The sequence below is a fragment of the Hyla sarda genome, chromosome 1 (genome assembly GCF_029499605.1).
Source record: "Hyla sarda isolate aHylSar1 chromosome 1, aHylSar1.hap1, whole genome shotgun sequence".
NCBI lineage: Eukaryota > Metazoa > Chordata > Amphibia > Anura > Hylidae > Hyla > Hyla sarda.
Window position 1 is genome coordinate 415,710,689 of NC_079189.1, and position 15,055 is coordinate 415,725,743.

Consider the following 15,055-nt stretch of genomic DNA (forward strand, 5'->3'; position numbering starts at 1 on the left):
GCCCTCTCTCCAAGGGCCCCAGAGCTACTTCTGCAATATGTAAACCCTTATACAAGGCAGGTTCCTAAAATCCTAAAATCGAAAGTTTTTTTAAAAACAGAACTCATATATAAAATGCATGACACCGAAATGCCAGTCATGATCATAATCCACTGCCTGCTGCCCAGCCAAAATGGCTGCGGGACCCAGAGACAACTTTCCAGAGCGTAGAAGCCCCTCTAGTGCCCCGAGTCACAAAGCAAGGACAGTAACTGGCAACCGTAGCCCCGCCCACCCTGCGCTCTGGTGGGCGGGGCCTGCTGCTGTCACTACTCCTGTGTATGCTGTGAGTTCATACTGAGCAGAAGCCATAACAGCCCAGGGATGGATGGTAAGGTGTGTGTATAGAGGTATATAGAGGTGGATGGGGGTATATCTGGTGCACTGGATTACAAGCCTTTACTGGGGTGACCCCTGGATGAGTGTGGTATTTATAGCCTGGATCCTATATATGTGTGATGGGATGTGTGGTATGGAATCAGCATCTGTGCACTTATATTTGTATATTTCATATGTATATAGCACATGTCAGAGGTGGGGGCATTGTCAGATAAGATCATAGTGATAGATCAGTATACTGTTGTGTCACCAGCATTGTGCCTGTCCTGTGCTCTGACACTTTATTTATGTATTTGCTTCCTATGTTGTTATTGTTACTTGTGCCCCTATTGAATGTGTCTGTTCCCTGCCAGCACCAGAGACCACACTAGTACAGGCACGGCTATGGGGCACTGTGACCTTTGGCACACATAACTCCGCTTCCTTACAGAGAGGCCTGTATTTTGGAAAAGGTGCCACTAAATAGAGATCCTGGGGGTGAACGATTCCTGGCTGGCTCCTGTAGTCCTGCCTTGCTTTGTTTTCCGAATTTTGTACAACCTGTATGTCTAGCAATTCAGGTGGGTCTCTCCTTAAAGGGGTATTCCAGGAAAAAAAAATTTTTTATATATTTTTTTTATATCAACTGGCTCCAGAAAGTTAAACAGATTTGTAAATTACTTCTATAAAAAAAATCTTAATCCTTTCAATAATTACCAGCTCCTGAAGTTGAGTTGTTCTTTTCTGTCTGGCAACAGTGCTCTCTGCTGACATCTCTGCTTGTCTCGGGAACTGCACAGAGTAGAATTGCTTTGCTATCGGGATTTGCTTCTAAACTGGGTTGTTCCCGAGACAGGTGTCATCAGAGAGCATTTAGACAAAAAAAGAACAACTCAACTTCATCAGCTCATAAGTACTGAAAGGATTAAGATTTTTTAATAGAAGTAATTTACAAATCTGTTTATCTTTCTGGAGCCAGTTGATATATATAAAAAAACGTTTTTTCCTGGATAAACCCTTTAATATAGACCAGTGTTTTTCAACTAGGGTGCCTCCAGCTGTTGGAAAACTACAACTCCCAGCATGCCCGGACAGCCTTTGGCTGTCCGGGCATGCTAGGAGTTGTAGTTTTGCAACAGCTGGCGGCTTCCTGGTTCATAAACCCTGATATAGAGTTACAAAATAGTATTGCAAAGCAACAAGAATATTTGGCTGTCCGGGCACGCTGGGAGTTGTAGTTTTGCAACAGCTGGAGGCTTCCTGGTTCATAAACACTGATATAGAGTTACAAAATAGTATTGCAAAGCAACAAGAATATTTGGCTGTCCGGGCACGCTGGGAGTTGTAGTTTTGCAACAGCTGGAGGCTTCCTGGTTCATAAACCCTGATATAGAGTTACAAAATAGTATTGCAAAGCAACAAGAATATTTGGCTGTCCGGGCACGCTGGGAGTTGTAGTTTTGCAACAGCTGGAGGCTTCCTGGTTCATAAACACTGATATAGAGTTACAAAATAGTATTGCAAAGCAACAAGAATATTTGGCTGTCCGGGCACGCTGGGAGTTGTAGTTTTGCAACAGCTGGAGGCTTCCTGGTTCATAAACCCTGATATAGAGTTACAAAATAGTATTGCAAAGCAACAAGAATATTTGGCTCTCCGGGCACGCTGGGAGTTGTAGTTTTGCAACAGCTGGAGGCTTCCTGGTTCATAAACCATGATATAGAGTTACAAAATAGTATTGCAAAGCAACAAGAATATTTGGCTGTCCGGATATGCTGGGAGTTGTAGTTTTGCAACAGCTGGAGGCTTCCTGGTTCATAAACACTGATATAGAGTTACAAAATAGTATTGCAAAGCAACAAGAATATTTGGCTGTTCGGGCACGCTGGGAGTTGTAGTTTTGCAACAGCTGGAGGCTTCCTGGTTCATAAACCCTGATATAGAGTTACAAAATAGTATTGCAAAGCAACAAGAATATTTGGCTGTCCGGGCACGCTGGGAGTTGTAGTTTTGCAACAGCTGGAGGCTTCCTGGTTCATAAACCCTGATATAGAGTTACAAAATAGTATTGCAAAGCAACAAGAATATTTGGCTGTCCGGATATGCTGGGAGTTGTAGTTTTGCAACAGCTGGAGGCTTCCTGGTTCATAAACACTGATATAGAGTTACAAAATAGTATTGCAAAGCAACAAGAATATTTGGCTGTCCGGATATGCTGGGAGTTGTAGTTTTGCAACAGCTGGAGGCTTCCTGGTTCATAAACCCTGATATAGAGTTACAAAATAGTATTGCAAAGCAACAAGAATATTTGGCTGTCCGGATATGCTGGGAGTTGTAGTTTTGCAACAGCTGGAGGCTTCCTGGTTCATAAACACTGATATAGAGTTACAAAATAGTATTGCAAAGCAACAAGAATATTTGGCTGTTCGGGCACGCTGGGAGTTGTAGTTTTGCAACAGCTGGAGGCTTCCTGGTTCATAAACCCTGATATAGAGTTACAAAATAGTATTGCAAAGCAACAAGAATATTTGGCTCTCCGGGCACGCTGGGAGTTGTAGTTTTGCAACAGCTGGAGGCTTCCTGGTTCATAAACCCTGATATAGAGTTACAAAATAGTATTGCAAAGCAACAAGAATATTTGGCTGTCCGGGCACGCTGGCAGTTGATGTTTTACAACAGCTGGAGGCAGGAATAAGAATATTTTTGGAACTTTTAGATGTCCCCAAAGACATATGTAACAGAACTGATCCTGAACAGTTTGTTACATGTACATATTGTATTATGAGAACAAGCTCCTCACTAGCTGGGATGTTTGGTAAACATTATCAGTAAGGTTAAAATCACGCCATGTTTTATGTGTCAATGTCAGGAAAATGGCTTCTGAAGAATACATCTAAAGGCTCGTTCACGTGCCGCCGGCCAGTCCGTCGGAACTACAAGAGTATAGCGAAGAGAAAAAAAGTGGTACATGAACTGTTGTTTTCTCTCCGCTAAACTACCAAATCCACAACAGACCCCATTCAAGTCAATGGGATCCGTCGTGACCCGGTGGTGTCAGTTGTGCTATGACCTGTTTAGGGTCAATGTAAACCTTGCCTAAGGCTAAGTTTACATCTTTCCTGAGTTCTGCCCCGTTCAGCTCTTTTTTTTTTTTGCGCCAAACAGACCCTGAACCGGTCAGATCACAACTGACATTGACTTGAATGAGGTCATCAGGTGTCTTTAGGGGAGATGAGCAGAGAAAAATACCAGACTTACAGAATTGCTCATATCCCGTCTTTTCGTGATGGCGTCCCTTTAGCGAAGCTCAGCGTTGATGAGAATGAGACCTAAGATGCCCATAGACTGCTGGGCATCAGATAGATGGGCCGCCCTTGTGGTAAGTTAGCCCATTATGCATTGGTATTTCTTTGATTAAACTGTATTGAAAAGTTATTGGGAGAGCACTGGAAATGTGGAGCAGTTGCCCATAACAACCAATCAGAGCCCTTCTTTTATTCTGAAAAATTTAAGAAGCAATCTCATTTGTTGCTTTTTGGCAACTGCTCCACTTTTCCTCTGCACAGTTTTATATAAATCTCCCCCCAATATTGACTTTGCTTTTCACTGGAATTCCAGACTCCTTTTTCTAATTCTAGATAGCTGTTTTTGTTTTCCAAAATGCTCTTTTGAACCACAAAAGTACACATGAATATATTAAGTGCCTCACCAATGCAACTACCCCTGCATGCACTTCAGAGGTATATATGCCCTATAAGCAGAGCACACACTGGACCCTACTGTAGTAGCCAGAACCACAAGCTGCTGTGATCCATTTGGCTGATTAATGCATTACAGTGGACAAGGTTTTTTTTTAATGCAATTGTGGCTGCAGAAGTTTTCTAGCCAAATGCAATGGTCTTGTTCCCCTTACCATAGCCATGGTACATGCTTGGCTTTTACTTTAAGGGTACGTTCACACGTACGCAGATTTGATGCGCTGGATTTGATGCACAGGATTTTCTGCTGCATTTTCCAATGTAAACTAAATGACTGAGCACAACTTCTAATCTGCAGTTACAAATCCTGCGCATCAAATCTGCACAGGATCCTGTATGTGTGAGTGTACCCTAAAGGGGAACACCGGTACTAGACATCTTATCCCCTACCCACAGGATAGGAAATAAGATGACTGATCACGGGGATCTCCAGCCTTGCACCCCAGCGTTCTGAACATTTATGTTCAGAACGTCGTCTTTACTAGGCTTCAGAGGGGCCATGGTCGACACCCCCCCTCCATTCATGTCTATGGGAGAGACGAACATACAGCGTTAGTGTATCTCCGGATCTCTAATAAAGATGTATGAAGTGGATGTGTCAACCACAGCTTTGGGCAGTGATCAACAGTAATCTGGCACGGAGCGGAGATTGCTCCATGCATGCGGATTACCGGGGTGCTGGGTAGGAGATTGCGAGGGGTCCCAGTGGCCGGTGCATTGCCGTGGAATGAGATTTGCCATAGAATGAGATGGTCCGCCTCCATCACATCCTATTGGCTCTCTCTTGTCACGTGACATATTTAAACGTCACGCATCGACGCGCACAGCAGTGTCAGTTTGGCTATCACAGGGAGAGGATCTCCTCTCCCTGTGATAGCTGAAGCTGCACGGAGCTCTCATGGCCTCTGTGGCCCGACAGAAGTTCACACGTACGCAGCTCATACGGCTGGCTCATATACATTTACTGTTGATCCACAGCGCTATCGGGATCCCGATGCCGCTGTCATCAGTGTGCCTCCCCCCGAGCGCCCCACGCCCGCAGCTGTACTCCCCGTCCCGTTAACGCTCAGGGAGCGGGGAACAGAAAGTAGAGCATCGGGTGCAGGTTAAGTTATTCGCGCAGGTTAAGTTATTCTGCGCCCGATGCTCTATTTTCTGTTCCCCGCTCCCTGAGCGTTAACGGGACTGGGAGTACAGCTGCGGGCGTGGGGCGCTCGCGGGGACGCACACTGATGACAGCGGCATCGGGCATAGGAATCCCCATAGCGCTGTTGATCGCTCCCTGAGCGTTAACAGGGGACTGGGAATAGACCTACGGGGGACGGGGAGTAGAGCTGCGGGGGACGGGGAGTAGAGCTGCGGGGGACGGGGAGTAGAGCTACGGGCGACGGGGAGTACAGCTGCGGGGGACGGGGAGTAGAGCTGCGGGGGACGGGGAGTAGAGCTGCGGGGGACGGGGAGTGGAACTGCGGGCGTGGGGCGCTCGCGGGGACGCACACTGATGACAGCGGCATCGGGCATAGGAATCCCCATAGCGCTGTTGATCGCTCCCTGAGCGTTAACAGGGGACTGGGAATAGACCTACGGGGGACGGGGAGTAGAGCTGCGGGGGACGGGGAGTAGAGCTGCGGGGGACGGGGAGTAGAGCTACGGGCGACGGGGAGTACAGCTGCGGGGGACGGGGAGTAGAGCTGCGGGGGACGGGGAGTAGAGCTGCGGGGGACGGGGAGTGGAACTGCGGGCGTGGGGCGCTCGCGGGGACGCACACTGATGACAGCGCCATCGAGCATAGGGATCCCGATAGCGCTGTGGATGTAATAATAGAGTAAATGTATATGAGCCAGCCGTATGAGCTGCGTACATGTGTGAACTTCTGTCGGGCCACAGAGGCCATGAGAGCTCCGTGCAGCTTCAGCTATCACAGGGTGAGGAGATCCTCTCCCTGTGATAGCCAAACTGACACCACTGTGCGCATCGATGTGTGACGTTTAAATATGTCACGTGACAAGAGAGAGCCAATAGGATGTGATGGAGGCGGACCATCTCATTCTATGGCAAATCTGATTCCACGGCAATGCACCGGAACCCCCATGATCAGAAACTTATTCCCTATCCTGGGGTTAGGTGATATGATGTCTAGTACCAGAGTTCACCTTAAAGTAGGAGCTGTCCCTAAAGATATTTGAGACGTGTGCAAAACACATCTAACAATTTATGATTGGATTTGCAAATTCAATATTGCAAGCAAAAATGCTTTAAAACAGTGTTTTCCAACCAGGGTGCCTCCAGCTGTTGCTAAACTACAACTTTCAGCATGCCAGGACAGCCTTTGCCTGGAGGCACCCTGGTTATGAAACACTGTTCTAAAGTGTTTTGGCTTACAACATACTGGATATTGCTGCAATAAGCACAGTACTGAACAAGAGCCAGTGTAAGTGACTTACCAGTGAAAAAACATGCTGTATGGCATACCTTTTTGTTTTTCAGTGTAAGCATTGTAATCCAGATTAATGTTAATGCAATGAGAAAATGAAAATGTGTATTGCATAGATTCTAACATATGTGGATCACAAATGTGATGTTCTTTCTTACCTGCAACAGTGATGGAAACTGACCTATTAGTACTATTAATTATTATTATTATTTCTGTACTGATATTATCGCCATAATGAATATAATAGCTATGTCTTCTGAACTGCTTTCTGTAACCTGCTCTGTAATTATCTGTTCAAATCCAGCAAATAAGTGTGGTGTATAGCAGTTCTGTTTTGTTTTGTTTTTTTAACTTTTTACTCCACAACTGATAGTGATAAAGGTAAAAAGTGACCGTTTCAGGATCCAGCACAAAACAATGCCCCCAATACAAAATCATGGCACATACCTTATACCAATATTAATTTGTCAACCAAGACTAAATGGAAATAAAAGGTCATAACAAATACTTCATGGACTTCACGTACCAGCACTGAATGTACCAAGTCCTATGTGATGATGCCAATATTATACTAATTCTATTTTTGTACAGGCCTCATAAATAATACTACATCAGTTTTATAGTCAGAATATGAACAGTCCATTTGGATGAATTCAGGGATTGCTTGGTAACTGTTAAATCAATAGGAAAGTTTCATGGTGTAATATAACGGCGTCCTCTCATATTCATGACATCTGTAGTGTGAAAGGTCACATGTCACATGGTTACATGCAATCCTATTACATTTTGTGTCTAGACTCTGGTATTAGTCTATTTGGAAACTCTGTCTCCTTGACTCATTGGACACACAGATTATTAGACTATTTCAGAACTGATTTTCATAATATGTTTTTTTTTTTGTATAATGAATAAACACTAGGGCTGCAACTAACAATTATTTAGTTGATCGATTATTGGTTTGATTAATCGGATTAAAAAAACAAAAACAAAATGGGATTAGGGGACCAGGGATAGGTTACCGGGAGGAGGGGAGGAAGTGGGGACCGCATTGTAAAGACTTAACAAGCGGAAAGAGAGGGGACAGGACCTGAAGGGTTAACAGAGTAAGAGCAAAGGGACATCAATTGAAGGGTTAACAGGGGAGAAAAGAGAGGGGACAGAACCTGATGACCTGATGGTCATCCTGTTTACCCACTTTAAACCCAATACACTGGGTTATAGTGTAGGGGAACAGGAGACCGATGCAATGTCAGTCGGTTAAAAACGTACCTTCAGTCCGGTGCAGTGTCCCTCTAAAGGTCCGCTTCTATCTTCAGTGAATTGCGCACTGGAGATGGCCCGCTGGGTGAATTTTAATATTCATAATCGCTGGTCACATGAGCGCTCGAGCGCGCTGGCCACAATTTCAGGGGAAAAAAACACCATATGCTCAACATGCTGTGACCTTGCAAAACCGCCAATGAGCTAAAATAAAAAAATTAAAAAAATAAAAAAAGAGTGAAAAAGGCCAAAAGGATAAAAAATAATGCAAAACTGAAAAACGTAAAGTGGAAAAAGAATTTTGAGATTTCTCATTGATTTACAGCTAACATCTGGCCACTATAAATTTAACATTGAAGTCTATTGATGACGGATGACCACAAATGGCATCCGTTATGCTCCGTTATTTTCATATTTTGTTATGATCTGTTATTGCTACTGAGCATGCTCAGTAAAGTCTCACAACCAAGAAGTCCCATAGGGAAGTGAGGGGGTTGTAAAGGGGTTAAATTTAACAAAAATATTGTTAAATTGACAAAAATGTTTTTTTAACCTCTTCAGGATGCAGGGCGTATGGATACGCCCTGCATTCCGAGTCCTTAAGGACGCAGGGCGTATCCATATGCCCATGGGAAATCCGGTCCCCACCGCTAGCCGGTTGGGAACCGGAGCCGGATGCCTGCTGAGATCGTTCAGCAGGCATCTTGGCATATCGCCCAGGGGGGTCAACAGGACCCCCCATGTCGGCGATCGCAACACATCGCTCATCAACTCAGATGAGCGATGTGCTGCGATTCCGTTCCCCGCCGCTCGCCGGGCGGGGATCGGAGCCAGATGTCTGCTGATTTCAATCAGCATACATCCCGGCAGTGTGCTGGAGGAGGTCCGGCGTTCTGCAGCGGTTCCGGGTCATCAGGGTCACGTGTGACCCTGTGACCCGGATATAGATGGTGACTGTTGGTGTAGTATACACCACCAATCACCATCCATGCTGTACTGGGGGCTGGCATTGTGGCCACCCCCCTCAGTACAGTTGTGATTGGGTGGCCAAAGTGGCCACACCAATCACATAGTAATGGGAGGGGATGGTGGGGGCTAGGAGCACGTTGCTCCGTTCTGCCCGCCATTCCACAGAGATTTGGCGAGCAGGACGGAGCCCCGTGCTGCCACCATCCCCTCAGTGTGAAAAAAGTGCCTCTTGGCACAGAAATCCCCAGGGATAGCTTTAGATTTAGGTAGGGACAGGCTAGGGTTAAAAAAAAAAGTTAAAAAAAAAATTTTTTCAGCGTACCTCAGTGGGTGTCCGTGGGTCCGTAGCACCTTTAGCTGCGTGACCCCGGCCCTGTTGGGTCGCTGCGGTCTGCCGCCAGCCTTTTTATTTGGCGCAGATCTTTTTTTTTCCCCCTAAGCGTGTGTGCAGACCCTCTTAGTTATAAAAGAGCGGTCCGCCACCGTTTGTTAAAGCCCACCCGCCGCTGATCAGTCCCATAGTACTGATCAGCGTTTTTTTTTTTGTGGTGCCGGCGCTTTTTTTTCGTGTTTTCTATCGCTTTTTTGCACCCATAGGCGGTCCGTGCCACAAGTAGCAGGCGTGTACTGTGTTGCCGGACCTTACCTGTATGTGTGAGGTGCCTCACCGCTGTCAGTGATTTATCACTGATCAGCGTTTTTTTTTTTTGCACCCATGGGTGGTCCGTGCCACCAGTAGCAGGCGTGTACTGTGTGGACGGACCGTACCTGTGTGTGCAGCCTGTCCCACCGCTGTCAGTGATTTATCACTGATCAGCGTTTTTTTTTTGGGATTCAGGCGGGTGCATTTTTTCGGGGTTAAGCGTTTTTTTAATTTTATTTTTCGGGTTTTTTGTGTGGGGGTCTGTGTACAAGCCACCAGCCACTGTTCTGGGATGAGTGGCCGGATCCCCCACTGACTTCTGCGCCCCCTGCCGCCACAAGCGCTAATCAGTGCACACACCACTGATTGGATAAACGCTTTTTTTGGCGCAGGGCTTTTTTGCGCTAGAAGTCCCTTTTTTGTTTTTAAAAAAAAGTCCCCTTTTTATTTTTTTTTTCTGTTAGGGCGGGTTAGTTTAGTTAGGTTAGGTTAGGTTAGGGAGGGTTAGGGCGGGTTAGGGAGGTAGTCTCGCACCACACCACACACAGCACATACACCAATAAAAGTTTCCCCCCCCCCCCACACACACACACCCGTATCCCCATTAGAGTAGGGAAATGGCCCGCAGAGCGTTTTCGGTGGAGGAGGCATATGCCATAATTGCCTCCGACACCGAGAACGGCTCAGAGGACGATGAAGACCACACCTTCCTTATTTCATCGTCCTCCTTATCATCTAGTTCTGATGATGAGCCACCAAGGCGGCGGAGACGCCGCTGTGCGGCGCCGCAAACCTCCTCTGCCCTTGACCCTGTGCCCCATGCTAGTATGAGTCCCCCTGCCAAGGTCACTGGTACCTCGTACCGGAGAACTTGTCTGGGCTGAGCCAGCGGACCACGAGCCCGTGATTCCTGAGTTTGTTGGCGACTCAAGATTAACATCGCCGGGTTCACTGAAAAGGACTTTTTCGGTAATTTTTTCAGTGACGACTTTGTTAATCTAATTGTTACACAGACGAATCTGTACGCCCAACAGTTCGTCGCCGCTAACCCGGGCTCACTTTTAGCTAGACCCGCCGGCTGGACTCCAGTCGATGCAGCCAAAATGAGGACCTTTTGGGGCCTTGCGCTGCATATTGGTCTAGTTAAAAAACCCAGTGTCAGGCAATATTGGAGTGGGGACGTCCTTTACCAGACACCCCTCTACAATATGGCCATGACACGTCCCCGGTTCGAGGCCATTCGGAGATGTTTGCATTATGCTGATAATGCGGCATGTCCCCCCGCGAACTGATCCCGCGTATGACCGCCTGTATAAAATCAGGCCGGTCATCAATCACTTCGGGGCCAGATTTTAAGAGGCCTATGTCCCTGGAAGGGAGGTCGCTATTGATGAGTCTTTCATCAGCTTTAAGGGGAGACTCAGCTTCCGGCAATACATCCCTACCAAGCGAGCGCGGTATGGCGTGAAGATGTATAAACTTTGCGAGAGTACCTCCGGGTACACTTGCAAGTTTATGGTGTATGAGGGACGAGATTCCCGCATTGAACCCCCAGATTGTTCCCCCACTCTGGGTGTTAGCGGGAAATCGTTTGGGGCCTTTTGCACCCATTGCTAGATAAAGGTTACCACCTTTACGTGGATAACTTTTATACTAGTATCCCTCTCTTCACATCCCTCGCTGCCAGATCCACGGTCGCTTGTGGGACAGTCCGGAAGAATCAAAGAGGCCTTCCTTCCTATTCCCTGCAGACTCCTATGCCCCGGGGTGAGTCCCGTGCCTTTTCCCATGAGAACCTGTTGTTGGTCCGGTATAAGGACAAGAGGGATGTCCTTATGCTCACCACAATTCATGGGAACTGCAGCACCCCTGTCCCTGTGCGAGGTACCGTGGGACCGGTCCTCAAGCCCGATTGTATTCTGGACTACAATCGGCATATAGGGGGAGTTGATCTTTCTGATCAAGTCCTCAAGCCATATAATGCCATGCGGAAAACAAAGGTATGGTACAAAAAAGTTGCGGTCTACATGGTACAGGTTGCCATGTACAATGCTTTTGTACTGTACAAGTACGCTGGCAACACAGGGACATACCTGCAGTTCTAAGAGGAAGTTCTAAAGGCCCTCATCTTTGGTGACCGCCAAAGAGCGGGTCAGAGCACCTCTGGAACTTCAGGTCCCCGGATCGTCCCCGGCCAACACTTTCCAGGTGTGATCCCCCACACTGTAAAGAAGGGACGATCTCAGAAGAAATGCGGAGTGTGTCGCAAGAGGGGGATTCGGAAGGACACCACCACTCAATGCGACACTTGCCCCGATCATCCGGGCCTCTGCATAGGCTGCTTCAGGGAGTATCACACTTCCATGGAGTACTAAATTTTCCATCCTTTGTCCTAATTTTCATTCCCCAAAATTCGACTCCAATGTACCAGTCCAGAGTACATTGTCTTCCAAATTTTATACCAACCCCCCCCAAAAACAAACAAAAAAAAAACACCTTTTTCCCAATACCCCCAATATCTTTTTTATTTCTTCCCCCTAAAAAATGGGTCATGGGACACAGAGTCAACAGCATTGGGGGTTTGCAGTTACCTCAAATGCGCAACGCTCTCTCCCCACCTGAGCGGGTTGCGCATTTGAGGTAACAGAATAGGGACGGCCCCACACATCCCCTTCCCATAATGGTGATTCAGAGTATAGGGTTTGGGGCGGGCATCATTTTTACTTTTGGCTGTACTCTGGGTCATCATTCTGGGAAAATAATTGGCATATCAGTACAAAAATTGCAATTTTCTTCCCCCCCATAGTACACTTCATCCATTCCTGGAAAATAAATGAAGGGAACACCCGTCTGTTCCAAATCTCCACTTCACCCTATACACCTTCCCTAGGGGGTGTATTGTTTGTAGTATTCTCACATGTGGGTGTTCCTTTCTTGTATTTTCCTCTGAATGTATGTAACTGTTAGGTCTGTAACAAACATCTGCCTCAAATGCGAAGAGTTCTTCCTCATGAGCTCTGTCGTATTTCCAGGTGTCAATTCGGAGTCACATGTTTGTTGTTTCCAGAAAAATGAAGCAGAGCATAGGTTGAAAATTGCAATTTTCAAAAGCTACCCTTCATCCATTCCTGGAAAATAAATTTAGGAAACACCTGTGCGTTCAAAATGTCCTCTTTACCCCTATACCCATTCCTCTGGGTGGGTACTTTCTGTAATGGTGTCACATGTGGGGGTTTCATTTTTGTATTTTCCTTGGAATGTATGTAACCGTCAGCTACTGATATGCCATAGGCCACAAATACAAAGTGACCTCTATGACTTCTGAGCCTTGTTGTGCGCCCGCCCAGCACTTTACCCCATATGTGGATGTATTTTTATAGTCAGGGGGAAAAGCCCTCCAAAATTTGTAACCCAATTCCTCATATTACCCCTTGTGAAAATGTTAAAAATTGGGTAACCCCAGCATTTTACTGTAAAAGAATCTAATTTTTCAATTTATGGCCCACTTTTCAAAAAACCTGTGAGTTGTTATTTCCCACTGTACCCCTTGTTATGTTCATTGAGGGGTGTAATTTCTAAAATGGTGTCACATGTGTTTTTTTTTCTGTTGGGGGCTTTATAAATGCACATGACCCCCGACTTCAATTTCAACAACATTTTCACTCCTTCTATTCTGAGCATTGTAGTGCGTCCACAGAGCAATTTACATCTACATATGGTGTATTTTTTTTCTCAGACAAAATTGTTCTTCAAAATTTGGGGGCCTTTTACCCAATGTGAAAATGAAACATTTGGGGTAACACTATCAATATAGTGCAAAAAAATCAAATTTTTCACTTTTATGGCCCACTGTTCAAAAAACCTGTGAGGTGTAAGTACTCACTGTAACACTGTTACATTCCCCGAGGGGTCTAGTTTCCAAAATGGTATGCCATGTGTTTTTTTTTTTTTTTGCTGTCCTGGCACCATAGGGGCTTCCTAAATGCGGCATGCCCCCAGAGCAAAATTTGTAACTCCTTCTCTTCTGAGACCTGTAGTGCGCCAGCAGAGCACTTTTGACCCACATATGGGGTGTTTTCTGAATCGGGAGAAATTGGGCTTCAAATTTTGGGGGGTATTTTCTGCTTTAACCCTTTGTAAAAATGTTAATTTTTTGAGAAACCAAGCATTTTAGCTAAAAAATATATATATTTTTTTACATATGCAAAAGTCGTGAAACCCCTGTGGGGTATTAAGGTTCACTTTACCCCTTGTTACGTTCCCCAAGGGGTCTAGTTTCCAAAATGGTATGCCATGTGTTTTTTTTTTTGCTGTCCTGGCACCATAGGGGCTTCCTAAATGCGGCATGCCCCCAAAGCAAAATTTGCTTCCAAAAAGCCAAATGTGACTCCTTCTCTTCTGAGACCTGTAGTGCGCCAGCAGAGCACTTTTCACCCCCATATGGGGTGTTTTCTGAATTGGGAGAAATTGAGCTTCAAATTTTGTGGGGTATTTTCTGCTTTAACCCTTTGTAAAAATGTAACATTTTTGAGAAACCAAGCATTTTAGGTAAAAAATATATATATTTTTTAACATATGCAAAAGTCGTGAAACTCCTGTGGGGTATTAAGGTTCACTTTACCCCTTGTTACATTCCCTAAGGGGTCTAGTTTCCAAAATGGTATGCCATGTGTTTTTTTTTGCTGTTTTGACATCCTAGGGGCTTCCTAAAGGTGACATGCCCCCCAAAACCATTTCAGAAAAATGTTCTCTCCAAAATCCCCTTGTCGCTCTTTCCCTTCTGAGCCCTCTACTGCGCCCGCCAAGCAATTAACATAGACATATGAGGTATGTGCTTACTCGAGAGAAATTGGGCTACAAATATAAGTATAAATTTTCTCCTTTTACCCCTTGCGAAAATTAAAAAATTGGGTCTACAAGAACATGCGAGTGTAAAAAATGAAGATTTTGAATTTTCTCCTTCACTTTGCTGCTATTCCTGTGAAACACCTAAAGGGTTAAAACGCTGACTGAATGTCATTTTGAATACTTTGGGGGGTGTAGGTTTTATAATGGGGTTATTTGTGGGGTATTTCTAATATGAAGACCCTTCAAATCCACTTCAAAACTGAACTGGTCCCTGAAAAATATCGAGTTTGAAAATTTTGTGAAAAATTTGAAAATTGCTGCTGAACTTTGAAGCCCACTGGTGTCTTCCAAAAGTAAAAACACGTCAATTTTATGATGCAAACATAAAGTAGACATATTGTATATGTGATCCAAAAAAAAAAATATTTTGAATATCCATTTTCCTTACAAGCATAGAGCTTCAAAGTTAGAAAAATGCAAAATTTTCATTTTTTTCATCAAATTTGGGGATTTTTCACCAAGAAAGGATGCAAGTTACCACTAAATCTTACCACTATGTTAAAGTAGAATATGTCACGGAAAAAAAATCTCGGAATCAGATTGATAACTAAAAGCATCCCAGAGTCATTAATGTTTAAAGTGACAATGGTCAGAATTGCAAAAAAGGGCTCAGTCCTTAAGGTGAAAAAGGGCTCAGTCCTTAAGGGGTTAACGGATGAAATAACTGACAGTAACGGATGCAACATGTCTGTTATTTTAGCGGAATATCCGTTAAATTAACGGACA

At 45.2% G+C, this 15,055-nt stretch overlaps 1 protein-coding gene across 2 annotated transcripts in view; it reads left to right on the forward strand.

Moving 5' to 3' along the window:
• The first annotated feature begins 289 nt into the window (after window positions 1–289).
• Window positions 290–15,055, forward strand: part of ACACB (acetyl-CoA carboxylase beta) — a 153,866-nt gene continuing 139,100 nt past the window's right edge. The window contains exon 1 of one of the 2 annotated variants that reach the window (XM_056528828.1): window positions 290–370. The gene's annotated coding sequence lies outside the window, so the exon portion shown is untranslated. Of the gene's footprint in view, window positions 376–15,055 lie in introns of both variants that reach the window. The other variant, XM_056528830.1, reaches the window with a different exon arrangement.